This window comes from Phocoena sinus, chromosome 9 (assembly GCF_008692025.1).
Source record: "Phocoena sinus isolate mPhoSin1 chromosome 9, mPhoSin1.pri, whole genome shotgun sequence".
Taxonomy (NCBI): Eukaryota; Metazoa; Chordata; class Mammalia; order Artiodactyla; family Phocoenidae; genus Phocoena; species Phocoena sinus.
Genome location: NC_045771.1, coordinates 87,030,954 through 87,046,548, shown reverse-complemented (window position 1 = coordinate 87,046,548; position 15,595 = coordinate 87,030,954).

Below are 15,595 nucleotides of genomic sequence, written 5' to 3'. Positions count from 1 at the left end.
GTGCTTCCGGGATCGTGACCTGAGGTCCCAGACGAGAGGGCGGGCCCCACCAAGTGGCCATGATGGGGATGACACTCCTCTAAGCAGTCGTGGAAGGAATGGACCTGGACGTGGTGCGAGCAGTCTAATAACGCGAATTAAGGAGTCTGTAGAAGCCCCTGTATCAGCAGTTACTTCAATCGCCTATGACGTGCAAGGCACAAAAGTAGAAGAATGAAAGGTAACCTGGTACAACATATTATCCTATTGGTGGCCGAAATTGATTGGAAAAAGGGGAATATGATCCATAACTCATTGTCCTTAGAGGAAGCCTCTAGTGGGAGAGAGAGGCGCCGTGAGGGGAGGGAAGAAAGTATCAGTGTTGACCCCTACTCACTTTTCAACACTTTACAGTCTGGCTCATTCCACTCCATAGAAATTGCTCTTGGTGAAACCACTAATTGCTGAAAGATGGACACTTTATAGACCTTCTGGTACTGTCCTCTTGGCTGAGTTTGACATGGTAAATCTCTGTGAAATTGTCTTTCCTCATTGCACCTTAAGAGCTCCTCCTGCTTCTCCTAGTCCCTTCTTCACCTTCTTGGACAGCTCTTTATTCACAGATCTCAGTGAAACTAAACATCGCAAGCACTGTTCTAAGTGTGCTATTCAATATGCTCATTTTACAGATGCAGAAACTGGGGTAAATAACTTCCCTGAGGTCAGTACACTAATAACAGGCAGTGTGGCTCCAAAGCCTTTGCACTTAAGCAGCACACCATTTTGCCCTGAAAGTTGCTGTTCCCCAGGGTTCTGGACCTGGGACTGGGCCTCTTCTACTGCACACTCTCCCTGATGGTTTCCACTTTCACCTGAGGCCTTTCCTGTCTACCCAACCAGGCCTCTCTCTTGAGCTCCAGGCCCCCTTAACCACTCAGTGACTAGACAACTACACTTGAGTATCCCATTGGCACCTCAATATCAACTTGTCCAAAATGCGTTTCACTGTCTTGCCCAGGAGTCTATTCCTGTATATTCAATGCAAAACAGCAAATGTTATCTCCATTCAGCAGACATCCAAACCAGAAACCCAGTTTCATCCTCAGCTCCTCCCTTTTTCCCCACTCTCAACATCCAATTGATACACCCCTTTCCTGCCTCTTGAATCTACTCCAGCCCCACTGTCATAGTTTTTGGCCCAAGGGATCTTTTTTTTTTTGCTGTACGCGGGCCTCTCACTGCTGTGGCCTGTCCCGTTGCGGAGCACAGGCTCCAGATGCACAGGCTCAGCGGCCATGGCTCACAGGCCCAGCTGCTCCGCGGCATGTGGGATCCTCCCGGACCGGGGCACGAACCCGTGTCCCCTGCATCGGCAGGCAGACTCTCAACCACTGCGTCACCAGGGAAGCCCAAGGGATCTTTTTAGAATGCAACTTTTAGTATGATAGTACCCTTATGAAGAACCCCCCAGTAATTTCCCTTGGTCAGGATAAAGTGAAGCCTCCTTAGTATGGAAGATAGGTCCCTCCATGAGCTGACTCCTACTTATCTTTCCAGACTCATCTCTCTCCACATCTCCCTTCTGCTATGAACCACAGGTTCAGCCCACAGGATCTATTATATAATAAGGACAACCAAGGTTATCCTTTCATGTTTCTAAAACACATGTGTGTTAACATTAATAAAGAAATACAAACATCATACATATATACAAAAATATTTAGGTATAATCACAGGAAGCACCTGGGAAATTTTAGCACATCTTAATTCAAACTTATTTTAACACGTCAGGGAAAATGACAGAATAAAACCCTTGAAAATCCTCCCTTCTTTTAATAAAATAAATGAGAAAACTGGTTTTTAAAATGGCCAGAATCTGGGACTTCCCTGGCGGTCCAGCGGTTAAGACTCCATGCTTCCACTGCAAGGGGCATGGGTTCGATCCCAGGTCAGGGAATGAAGATCCCACGTACCATGTGGCGTGGCCAAAATAAAAATGGCCAGAATCAACATTTTCAAAACTCTGGAAATGAAACAAGCGTTGCAGTAATCTGGGGAGTTCTTCCCCCCTGCCAATAAAAACACCTAAACTGCAATAAACAAAGGGAGCTTTATAGTGTTTAAACTTATAGTGTTTAACTCTATCCTTAACCCCTTCCTCCTAACTCCATGGTAGCCTTGAAAACCAGGATTCCACAACCAAGATGAAAATCGGCAGCCACCAGAGGGGGCAAAATTGGGCTGGAGTTCCTTCAAGGCCTCAAATCCAGAGAATTGGAATTATTTGACCTGTCTCATGCTTCCCTGGATGATCTCACTTGCAAGTTTGCCTTTATTTAACCTGACTCAAAGCAAAAAGCCTTTTTCTGGGGATGTTTGTCAAAAATATTTAGAGGCGGTTATCTAACTTTGGGTGGCTGCCTGGAGGTAGTAGATAAGAGTAAGGGCAAACAATAGGCAAACCAAGAAGCTTAAAAGGAAAAGCTAGGGCCTGAGCTGTCTATACAGGATACCTTGTTTTATTGCGCTTTGCTTTTTTGTGCTTCACAGATATTCTGTCTTTTACAAATTGAAGTTTTGTGGCAACCCTATTGGAACCATTTTCCCAACAGCATTTGCTCACTCCGTGTCTCTGTGTCACATTTTGGTAATTCTGACAGTATTCCAAACTTTTTTCATTATTATTATATTTGTTATGATGATCTGTGATGTCAGTGATCTTGAATGTTACTAAGGGCCACATGATGGGTAGCAATTTTTAGCAAGAGATAACTTTTAAATTAAGGTCTGTACATTGTTTTATTAGACATAATGCTACTGCACACTTAATAGACTATAGTATAGTATAAATGTAACTTTTATATGCAGTGAGAAACTGAAAAATTCATGCAACTCACTTTATTGTAATATTCACTTTATTGTGGTGGTCTGGAACTGAACCTGTGATATATCTGAGGTATACCTATAGAGACTTTGAAAAGCCCAGACGTATTCCTGGGAATCTGGAAGGCCATGCACATGTATATGGCTGTGTGTGCATACCCAGGGCTGTACACATGCCCAGGAAAGACAGGAGAAGGCCCTAAACCCTCCCACAGCACTGATCTTGAGGCTCTGTGCAAGCAGGAAGTGAAGGCTAAGGCACAGTTGTCAACTGTCTGGCCAAGTGTTGAAGGTATACCATACGCAGAGCTCCTCAACAACAGCTGAGAAGTTCATTGGTTCTAGGCACTTCTGGAAGTATCTGTATAATCATTAGCTGACCATTAAGCTAGTTGAGCAGAGACTTCAGTGGTAACACATGACGTTAAGGAATTTACTTAGAAAAGTCACTAAACAAACAAAAGCAAACAGCAACAACAAAGTCTGGGAGGGGGTGGAATCTGATATTCAGAATTGACACATTATATTATTTTAAATGTCCAGTTCTTAACAAAAAAATTACAAGACATTCAAAGAACTAAGAAAATATGCTCATGCACAGGAAAAAAAATCAATAGAAAATGTCCTTGAGGAAGCCAAGACATTGGACTTAAAAGACAAACACTTTTTAAAATAAGCTGTTTTTAAAATGTTCACAAAACTGAAGGAAACAATGTCTAAAAAACTAAAGGAAGGTATGAGAATTATGTCTCATCAAATACAGGGTATCAATAAAGGGATAGTAATTATTTTTAAATCAAAATCCTGGAATTAAAAAGTACAATAAATGAAATGAAAAATTCACTGAGAGGGCTCAACAGCAGGTATGAACAGGTAGAAGAAAGAACCGGAAGATGTGAAGATAGATCAACTGAGATTAACAGTCTGTGGGTTTGAAAGAAAAAAGAATGAAGGAAAATGAACAGAGCCTCAGAATCCTATGGGATACCTTCAAGCATTCCAACATACACATGATGGGAGTTCCAGAAGGAAGGGACAGAGAGATAGGGAGAGAAAGGATCTTTGAGGAAGTAATGATCCAAAACACCCAAATTTGACGAAAAACATTAATCTACATGTCTAAACATCTGAACAAATTCCAAGTAGAATAAACTCAAAGAGATCCACACCAAGACATCATCATAATAAAACTACAGAAAGAGAAAATCTTAAAAGCAGCAAGAGAAAAGCAGTTTGTCACATACACTTGATTCAATAAGGTTAATAGCTAATTTTTCATCAGAAACCATGGAGGACAAAAGGCACTGAGATAACAGATTCGAAGTCCTGAAAGGAAAAGACTGTCAGTCAAGAATTCTATATCTAGTAAAATGATCCTTCAAAAATGAAGAAAAGGGCTTCCCTGGTAGCGCAGTGGTTGAGAGTCTGCCTGCCGATGCAGGGGACACGGGTTCGTGCCTCGGTCCGGGAAGATCCCACATGCCGCGGAGCAGCTAGGCCCGTGAGCCATGGCCGCTGAGCCTGCGTGTCCGGAGCCTGTGCTCCGCAACGGGAGAGGCCACAGCAGTGAGAGGCCCACGTACTGCAAAAAAACAAAAAAAACAAACAAACAAAACCATAGCGCTATTATTTTCTTGAATTGAATGTTGCTTTGGAGAAGTCTGAGGCTAACCATATCTTTTTTTACCACTTTTAAATATGGCTTGCTTTGTCTGTTTGAAAACCTAAAAAATTATTTTATTCTTGAAGTCTAATAACTAAGGATATATATTAATATTGTGTAGCTTTGTGTTCAGTGATTTTTTTGGTGGGCGGTGGGCGTGCCACATGGCTTGCGGGATCTTAGTTCCCCTGACCAGGGATTGAACCCAGGACCTCCGCAGTGAAAGCACGTAGTCCTAACCACCGGGCTGCAAGGGAATTCCCGTGTGTTCAGTGATTTTTGTCATAATTTCAGGGAACACGATATATTCTTTCAATCTGCAGATTCACTTCTTCCTTCATTTAGGAAAATTCTCTTTGATTACATCATCTGACATGCCACTCAGTGGATTCTTTATTGGGGATAACAGTTATCTTTATGCTGAATTACAATAATTTATCTGTCTTCCACATTTATTAACATCTCTCTAGGCTCTTGAAGCTTTGTCATTTTCATCTGCGTCTTTTGTGATTATCTCAAACCGGAAATAGGCCCACACACATCTGCCCAATTAATTTTTGGCAAAGATGCAAAAGTAGTGCAGTGGTCGAAGGATACCTTTTCCCACAAATGGTACTGGAGCAATTGGATATTCCTAGAGTCCCCTGCCCCCTGCCCCTCAATGAACCTCAGCCTAAACCTCACACCTTATACAAAAATTAACTCAAAATGAGTCATAGACTTAAATGTAAAACTATAAAATTTTAGAAAAACACATAACATAAAATCTTTGGGATGTAGGGCTAGTTGAAGAATTTTTAGACTTGATATCAAAAGCATAACCCATAAAAGGAAAAACTGCTAAACAAGACTTCATCAAAATTAAAAACTTTTGCTCAATGAAAGATACTATTAGAGAGTAAAAGACAAGCTACAGACTGGGAGAAAATGTTTGCAAGCCACACATCTAATAAATGAGTTGTGTTTAGAATATGTAAATATGCTCAAAACAGTAAAGAATAAACAATCCAATCAGAAAATGGGCAAAAGACAGGAACAGACATTTCACTGAAGAGGAAATACAGATGACAAATAAGCACATGAAAAGATATTCAACATCATTAGCCATTAAAGAGACACAAGTTAAAACCACGAGATATCAGGCTTCCCTTGTGGTGCAGTGGTTAAGAATCTGCCTGCCAAAGCAGGGGACACGGGTTCAAGTCCTGGTCCGAAAAGATCCCACATGCCACGGAGCAACTAAGCCCATGTGCCACAACTACTGAGCCTGTGCTCTAGAGCCCGTGAGCCACACACAACCACTGAAGCCCGCACGCCTAGAGCCCGTGCTCTGAAACAAGAGAAGCCACTGCAATGAGAAGCCCACGCACTGCAATGAAGAGTAGCCCTCGCTCACTGCAACTAGAGAAAGCCCATGCACAGCAATGAAGACTCAACACAGCCAAAAATAAAATTAAAAATAAATTAATTAATTTTAAAAAAACACGAGATATCAAAAATACTAATAATACCATATGCTGGTGAGGATGCAGAGAAAACAGGATCTCTCATGCATTGTTGGTGGGAATCTAAAATTTCAGAGTGGTACAGTCACTCTGAAAAATAGTCTGGCAGGTTGTTTTTTGTTTGTTTGTTTGTTTAATTAATTAATTTATTTTTGGATCCATTGGGTCATCGTTGCTGTGCATGGGCTTTCTCCAGTTTCGGCGAGCAGGGGCCACTCTTCATTGCAGTGTGTGGGCTTCTCATTGCGGTGGCTTCTCCTGTTGCGGAGCACGGGCTCTAGGTGTGTGGGCTTCAGTAGTTGTGGCGAGTGGGCTGTAGAGCACAGGCTCAGTAGTTGTGGAGCACAGGCTTAGTTGCTCCGTAGCATGTGGGATCTTCCTGGACCAGGGATCAAACCCATGTCCCCTGCATTGGCAGGCAGATTCTTAACCACTGTGCCAAGAGGAAAATCCCTAGTCTGGCAGGTTTTTAAAAAACTAAAATTAAATATGTGCTTACTATACAACCCAGTGATTGTACTCTTGGGCATTTATCCCAGAGAGATGAAAACATCTGCATGAATATTAGTAACAACTTTATTCATGATGGCCCCAAACTGGAAACAATCCCAATGTCTTTCAATAGGTAAATGGTTAAACCAACTGTGGTACATCCATACTATGGACTATTACTCAGCACTAAAAAGGAATGAACTCTTGATAAGTGCAATACAGATGACCTCAAGAGAATTACGCCAATCTTAAAAGGTTATATCCTATATGATCTCATTTATAAAGCATTCTTGAAACGACACAGTTATAGAGATGGAGAGGAGATTAGTGATTGCCAGGGGTTCAGGCAGGGAGGGGAGAAGGACAGGGAGAAGAAGAGGTGAGTATGGCTGTGAAAGGGTAGCATGAGAGATCCCAGAGGTGATGAAACTGTTCTCTATCTTGAAATGGTGATGGTTACGTGAATCTACACACGTGAAAACATTTTATAGAATTAAGTATACACAAATGAATGCATGTAAAACTGGTGAAATAAGGAGGTCAGTTAATTACATCAATGTCAATTTCCAGGGTGTGATATTGTATTGCAGTTATGAAAGATGTTACCATTGGACAGATAGACGAAGGGTACGTGAGATCTCTGTATTATTTCTTACAACTGCATGTGAATCTACAACTATCTCAAAATAAAAAGTTGAATTAAGGGGAAAAAAATGAGGTTACATTTCCAAAAGAAAATTTGTATTGTGCGCCAGGAACCGTGTGGGAAGGGTACTGCTTCTATCTACTGATCATCATGTATCACAATCACCCGTTCAAACGCACACACGCACAGATGTATTAGTCACAGAGGTTCTTACAAATGGACATAGGAAAGGAAATTTAGAATTGTTCCTCTGGGCATAACTAATAAGGTAATAAAGGGAACTGCAAATGAATTGGAGCAAAAAATCTTTGCATGTTTCATAAAGCTTTCCTGATCCAGCCTTTTGTACAATGGCCCCCTAATGAGGAAGGAGCGATTAGTGTGCCATGAGATGTGTAATGTGGCAGTTTGAGCAGCTCCCTGAGTCTGGCTGTGGTGCTGGCAGTCTTTGTGCCCAGTCTGGACTCACTGAAGTGCTTTGGCTTTATTTCCTTTTGTTTCTTGCTTCTTAATGGAGGTTACACTGAGTGGGAAGGAAGTCCCGAGTTGAATGTATAATCACCATGGGAACAGAGGCCACAATCAGTCCCTGGGAATGTAGCTCATGGCCCCCACATCACTATTGTCAAAGTCCTTCTTATGCACTTTTCTATGTTTTGAATGCTTCTGAGTTTGAGTGAATGCCTGTGTGTATAATACTTATAGGTTACCTGGTTTATCCTTGAGGGCAGAGGCAGAAGAAAATGCAGGGCACTTTATACAAACAACTTCACATTCCTCAAACTTCTGGTTTGTGTTTATTAGCTAGGAATCAACTGTAATCAAGTGTAGTAGAGGAAAAGTAATTTCTGAAAAATCTGAACTCCCACTTACCTCCATTCAGGCCACCATTTCTCTTCTATAGGAGACTAAGTCCAGCATTTATGATGCTAGCAAAATGTGACTTTCTGTCTTCCTCACCTTCATTTCCTCCTGGTCTAGATGACCCCAAATTGTGATGATCTTTGCTCACCCAGGGGTCTTTCTGGGACTCTTCAATCATGAATTGCCTCCTCATCTTGTTCTTCTCCATTGATTCTCCACTCAGTGCTCCTTGACTCACGCTGGATTGATATGTACCGAAAGTTTCTGCCCCTGGGCTCTATGCACTCCACAGACAGTCCTTCCTAGAGACTGTCTTTCCTGTAGTGAAGACCTACAGTGCCTTCTAGACAAATATTCTGCTCTAAATGACTCCAGGGGTTACCTTTAGGATAGACTTAAACTTGCTAAATCTTCACGAGAAGACTCCAACAGGCTTGGTAGAGAGGGCTGAAGAAGACAAAATCTAGGATCTAATTTAATGTGCGGAAAGCTTCTATAAAGATCTCAAAACAAATTTGCAAGAGTATGAAATCACCTGAGTCACAAGATGCTATTCTTCAGACACGGGTGTAAGATTCTTCCAGAAGTAAGAATTGAACCTATTTTCAACATTTGCTCAGTTATCTCGTATCTGAGAAAAGAATAGGCAATTCAGAAACTATAGGGATGACGATCTGCCAATTCAGTACTTTAGATTTCCAGGGAGAGAAGCTAGTCACGTCAGTTGGTTATCTATCTACCTGGATCTCCTGTATGCATCCCTCTCTTCTTAACCCTGGCTGATTTTACCAAATTTGTATAGAGATTGCTAATCCTGAAGTAGAATTTAATGATAAAGGTATTTTTTAAAATTCCTACCAAATCCATAAACTGGCATCAAACTCTTTTCTATTGCTCTCTTTTTAGTTTAGTGTGCAGTGGGCAGAATTTTAAGATGACCCCCAGTGACCCGTGTCCTCATATAACCCTCTCCCCATGGAAACTCATTCCTGTAATTAGGTTACATTATATGGCAAAGGTGAAGGGATTTTTTCAGATGGAATTAAAGCACCTAATCAGCTGAGTTTAATTAGCCCTGGGGGGACTTCACCTAATCAGGTGAGCCCTTTAAAAGGGTGGAGAGGAAAGCCATTCCTCTGCTGGCCTTGAAGGAGTAAGATGTCGGCAGTTCTACAGCCGCAAGGAAATGAATTCTTCCAACAGCCATGTGTACTTGGAAGAGGACCCCAAGCCCCAGATGAGACCCCAGCTCTGACTGACATGTTGGTTGTAGTCTTGTGAGACCCTGGAGCAGAGAACACAGGTAAGCCATGCTCGGCCTCGTAACCCATGGACCCTGTGAGATAATAGATAGATGTTGTTCTAAGCCCCTAAATTTGTGTCAACTTGTTGTGCCGCTGTAGAAAGCTCATACACAATTTAATCCCTAGATGTTTGGTTAGCTGTTGCAGAGTGGCTGTTTCGTTACCTTGCTTTATTGTCAGTCTCTTTCAGTACGCCGTATCAGCTAACAGGGGAAGGCAGGGAAAAAAACGCCCCTTAACATCAGGCTCTGAGCCTGTGTTTTGCATACTATAGACAAAAGAGGGGAAATAGTATAAATATAAATTCTTATTTTGATCTTCCATCGAGATATAAAACTTTCCCCATTGCAGACAATTCATTACCAAATTCTGTTGGTTCTACGTTCAAAATATATCCTGAGTCCATTTTTTCCTTTCAATCCCCATTCCACCCTAGTGGAAACCACCATCCCTCATAGCCCAGATGAGTATAAACCAGCCTCCTATCGAGTTTCCCAACATCTTCCCTTTCCCTCTTCTCACTCTTTCCTGACCAGTCCAAGGAGCTATGAAAATACTGGGGGGGAGGACTATGTCTCTTCCCCACTTAAAGCCTTTCAATGGTTTTTCATTGTTCTTAGGATAAAATCCAAAATGACTCGGGTTCTCCCCAAAATAATCTTGATCCGCTTTCCTCTACAGTACAATTCTCCAGCCCTGGTGATCTTTTTGTTTTTCATTAGGCACATGTCATCTCTTGAGCCTGGAATACACTTTCTTGGCTAATTCTCACTCATCCTTCAAGTCTTAGCTCAAAACTCACTTTAGAGAAGCCTCCCCAGACGCTCTGTAGCAGATGCTATTGAAGCCCCGCCTCATCGCCTGTACCCAGGTAGTGAACGTTCCTTAGCCACTACAGGTGTGGCTGCTGCTAACTGCTCACACCTGCACCTTTCTATAGAGAATTGCCTTTGGCTGATGGGAGCTGCCTGGATGAAAGATGCCTAGGAGGTTATTCTCCCCGAAGAGGGCGGCCTTAACCAATTATTAAGTGATATGGGGGTAAAACAGCTCAGTCCTCTTGCCTCTGAGACAAATTTGGTTCTGAAAGGAAGCTTCAGAGCTCCTGGTAGGGTCAGGCTGAGGCTAGAGTTCTCCTGAAACCCATCTTTACCCAGATTCCCCCCACCGCCCCTCCTCACTCTGCTGCTGTCAGTCCCTTAGAGGCCTCTCCAGAAAGCACTCTCTGAATGAATCATTTGCACAAGTGTCCCCACTTCAGGTTCTACTTCTAGAGAACTTGCCCCAAGATGCTCGCAATAGAAATGACATTCGTTACTGTCTCACATGTACCTCCTCTTTTCCTTCACTGCACTTTTCACAAAGAGCGATTTTATATTTGTTTGTGGGTTGAGTAATTTCACCTGCTTCCCTGTTAGCCATGATCTCTGTGAGGGTGGAGACCATGCCTGTTTCACCTACCTCTCCATCCCCAGCAGTAGCACCATGTCCAGTACCATGGGGGAGCTCATAAGTTGTTGAATAGCTGAATGAATGTGTGACTGTGGTGTCTGTCTTCAAGATGATTGTAGCTGGCAGTGGATATAATGCATACATTGTACCTTAGACCACGCCTTGGAAGTTCTGTGGTGCTCCTTTATGTGCTTCTAAGTGGAAGCACTGAGAAAACTAGGCTTCATTCATTTACATTCTTGCCTCTTGAGGAGGAGGGTGGTGGGGGAAGAAAATAGAATGGCAAGTGGTGGTGTTTCTTTATTCACACGAGAGAGACGAGAAAACTGAGGTTCAAGGGGATTAGGCCACTTGCCAAGGCACAACATGAATCAAAGTCTGAACTGGGAACCTAATCTAGGGATTTCTGACTCTAAAACGCATGCTTTCCTCCTCCTAGGTTTTCCTCCTTTCTCAACCTACTAACTTATTAAATTATCTTGGAGCAAATATAAGTAAAAGTTTAAATACATGGACTTCTTTGAGTTAATGTCAAAACTAGATATAAATCTTAAAATACTGTTAGTCTTATAAACTACCATTAGTCAATATGTGATATTGTATTGAACACCTATAATGTGTTAAACTTTGATCTCACCATGACTAAAAAGGGAAATTGATTGGAGATGATTTTTAAAAATTAAAGTACAGTTGATTTACAGTATTGTGTTGGTTTCAGGTTTACAGCAAAAGTGATTCAGTTATGTATATATATTTCAGATTCTTTTCCATTATAGGTTATTACAAGATATTGAATATAGGTCCCTGTCCTATATGGTAAATCCTTGTTGTTCATCTGTTTTATGTGTAGCAGTGTGTGTCTGTTAACCCTATACTCCTAATTATCCCTCCCCATCCCTTTCCCTTTTGGTAACCATAAGTTTGTTTTTTATGTCTGTGAGTCTGTTTCTGTTTTGTATACAGATTCATTTGTGTTACTTTTTAGATTCCACATATAAGTGATGTTACATGTAAGTGATTATCATATGTTTGTCTTTATCTGACTCACTTCCCTTAGTGTGATATTCTCTAGGTCCATCCATATTGCTGCAAATGGCCATATTTCATTCCTTTTTGTGGCTGAGTAATATTACATTGTATATATATGCCACATCGTCTTTGTAATTCAAGCTGATTTTGTTTTTGGATTTCTTGCTGGCCTAGTTGTTCTAGGGTCACCTGATGGAATAAAGTGTACCTGTGTTTCAGGGACTGGAACAATAGCTTCTGTATCTGCAGTTTCACCTCCCTCAAAGCCATCCTTAACCCCAGAGTTTACAATGACTCTTTTTTCTTTTTTATTGAAGTAGAGTTGATTTACAGTGCTGTGCCAATCTCTGCTGTACAGCAAAGCCACTCAGGTGTACACATGTATATGTTCTTTTTTTTACATTCTTTTCCACTATGGTTAATCCCAGGAGATTGGATATAGTTCCCTATGCTATACAGTAGGACCTTGTTGTTTATCCATTCTAAATGTAAGTTTGCAACCCCAAACTCTCAGTCCATCCCTCTTGCTCCCTGCCTCCCCCTTGGCAACCACAAGTCTGTTCTCTATGTCTATGAGTCTGTTTCTGTTTTGTAGATAGGTTCGTTTGTGCCATATTTTAGTTTCATATCATTTAGGTATCATATGGTATCTGTCTTTGTCTCTCTGACTTCACTTAGTATGATAATCTCTAGGTCCATCCATGTTGCTGCAAATGGCATTATTTCGTTCCTTTTTGTGGCTGGGTAATATTCCATTGTAGATATGTACCCCATCTTCTTAATCCATCTGTCGATGGACATTTAGGTTGTTTCCATGTTTTGGCTATTGTGAATAGTACTGCTATGAACATAGGGGTGCGTGTATCTTTTTGAATTACAGTTTTGTCCAGGTGTGTATGCCCAGGAGTGGGATTGCTGGATCATATGGTAATTCTATTTTTAGTTTTCTGAGAAACCTCCATACTGTTTTCCATAGTGGCTGCACCAACTTAAAAAACAAATGGGACCTAATCAAACTTACAAGCTTTTGCACAGCAAAGGAAACAATAAACAAAATGAAAAGACAAGCTACGGAATGGGAGAAAATATTTGCAAGGGATGGGACTGACAAGGGATTAATCTCCAAAATATACAAACAGCTCATGCATCTCAATATCAAAAAAACGAACAACCCAATCCAAAAACGGGCAGAAGACCTTAATAGACATTTCTCCAAAGTAGACATTCAGCTGGCCAGTAGGCACATGAAAAGATGCTCGACATCACTAATTGTCAGAGAAATGCAAATCAAAACTACAATGAGGTATCGCCTCACACCGGTCAGAATGGCCATCATTAAAAAGTCCACAAATAAATGCTGGAGAGGGTGTGGAGGAAAGGGAACCCTCCTGCACTGTTGGTGGGAGTGTAAGTTGGTGCAATGACTCTTCGTTTTCAGGATGAAATCCAAACTTTATAGCAGGGTCCACAAGGCTCCCACAGTCTGGCCCTGCTCGCTGTCCTGTCCCCTCTGCTGTCACTTGCCACTGCAGCTTTTGGCTCAGTCATGCACAGCTTCTCTCACGTTTCCTCTGTGCTCTTGCTTAAACCATCTCAGCTGCCTCAGCGCCTTCTGCTCCTGCCGGTCTCTGCCTTCTCTCAGTGTTCCGTTCAGGCGTCACCTTCTCTAGGAGGCCTGGCTTGACCCCATCCCCACCCCCAGACCAGCCTATAGATCCCTCCTGTGGGTGCCATACACCCTGTGCAGTTACCATTTTATGTTGACTTAAAAATTTTTACTTTTCCTTATTTTTTTAAATTGATAATATATTCACATGGTTCAAAATTCAAAAGGCTCAAGAAAGTAAACAATATGCCTTTTTACCCCGTCCGGGAAGATCCCACGTGCCCGCGGAGTGGCTGGGCCCGTGAGCCATGGCCGCTGAGCCTGCGTGTCCGGAGCCTGTGCTCTGCAATGGGAGAGGCCACAACAGTGAGAGGCCCGCGTACCGCAAAAAAAAAAAAAAAAAAAAAAAGGTAAATATACAATTATATAGGATTCTGTTGAATTGAATTTAGAGATGCTTTAGGCATCTCCAAATTTACCTGCTTTTAGCAGGGCTTGGCATGTGGTAGGCGTGCAGTTAAAGTTAGCTAGACTCAAGTTATTGTGTAAGGACTAAGCTGATCTCCACATGCTTTGCTGCCTGCACGTGTCTGAGGATCACTAGACCTATGGGCCTCTAAGGGGCTTGTTGGGTTAGTCTCTGCTCTGCCCCTTCATCCATTCTGTCGGTCTCTACCCTGATCTCTGTACCCAAGCGGGAGCTGAGCCTTACAGACATCATCATCTAGGCTCCCCGCCTTTGGCTTCCCTTGGGGTTCATCCAGTAGGAGGCACTGCCAGGGGATGCAGAGCGGGAAATGGAGGTCCTTCCTCCTGCTGCTTCCCTGCCTCAGCATTTCAGTTCCAGCAGTGGTTCTGTCTTCCTCTGGGTGGGACTGCAGCTGTCTCCCTCCACAGTTCCAACTCTCCCAGCACTCGTGACACTGTCTTCTGCCCTTGCCCTTTTCGGTCAAAGTAGTAACAACCCCACTGTTAGTCCTGGGTGGTTCTGATCTTGGGTGGCTTGGCCTGCAGCGGCTTGAAGCAGGATTTCGGTTCCCAGCCAGAGATTGAAGTCAGGCCATGGCAGTGAGAGCGCTGAATCTTAGCCACTAGACCACCAGGGACCAGTGACCAGTGACCAGGCCCCTGGCCCTTTGGCTTTGTAGAAATGAATTCCCACAAGGACAGAAAGTAGTGAATCAAGTAAAGTGCTTATTAGGAGGAAAAAGAGTACGTGTGAATGGGCACACACGGGCAGGCTCAGAGAGAAGGTCGTGCCCTCGTGGTAGTTTGAATCACTTCTATGGGGCATTTCTTCCAGGTTTCCTCTGGCCAATCATCTTGCTTTGCCTGGTTCTGAGTCTGTATTTGGTTTATCTCAGGACCCTCCCGTGTGTGTGTGTGTGTGTGTGTGTGTGTGTGTGTGTGTGTGTGTGTGTGTGTGTGTGTCGCGCACATCTCTTAGCCAAGATGGATTCTAGTAAAGAGATATATGGGTAGGTTGACATCCCTTCCTTTGAGGTGACGCCCCCTCCCTTTTGACCTCTGAGGAGCCTTTCTGCACATGTGTCCTTGACCTCGAGAATGAGAAACATTTGGTCTCTTATCTGGGCGGGGCTCAGCTTCTCCTCCTCTTCATCTTGGTGTATCTGCCCTCAGGGGACAAACTCCAGCTGCTCAGCCTGGGGCCCATATATCCCTCAGTTTCTCATCCCGTTTTGGATCCCTTAACCTTGCCACATCCCTGTAAATCATCTTGCCATTAAATTATCTTCAGTTAAACCCTTTGCATGGAATTCTGTTTTCTAATAGGAGCTTCACTGATTTAGGATCTCTTCTGAATCTGAAATTCTAAGCCTTGATAGTTTCTCAACTGATTTTTGAGCTATAACAAAATATAACAAAAGCTGGCTAAACGGGGGGGGGGGTGTCAAACCGTAACTGATTGTCCAACGCTTTATAACAATAGTAATAAAGTGGTGTTGAGAAGATGAAGCACCTAAAAATCCCCTTTGTTCTACTGTGACTACTTTGCCAGCATCAGCATTTATGATTCAGCCAGCAATATATAATGAAAATACAGAGTTTAAAGAGTATTTCAATGGCTTCTGCCTAGAGGTTCTTTTCACTCATTGAAGCAGCAGATAGGAACTGAAAAAACAGACCAAGCAAATAAGACCAGAAAGATTT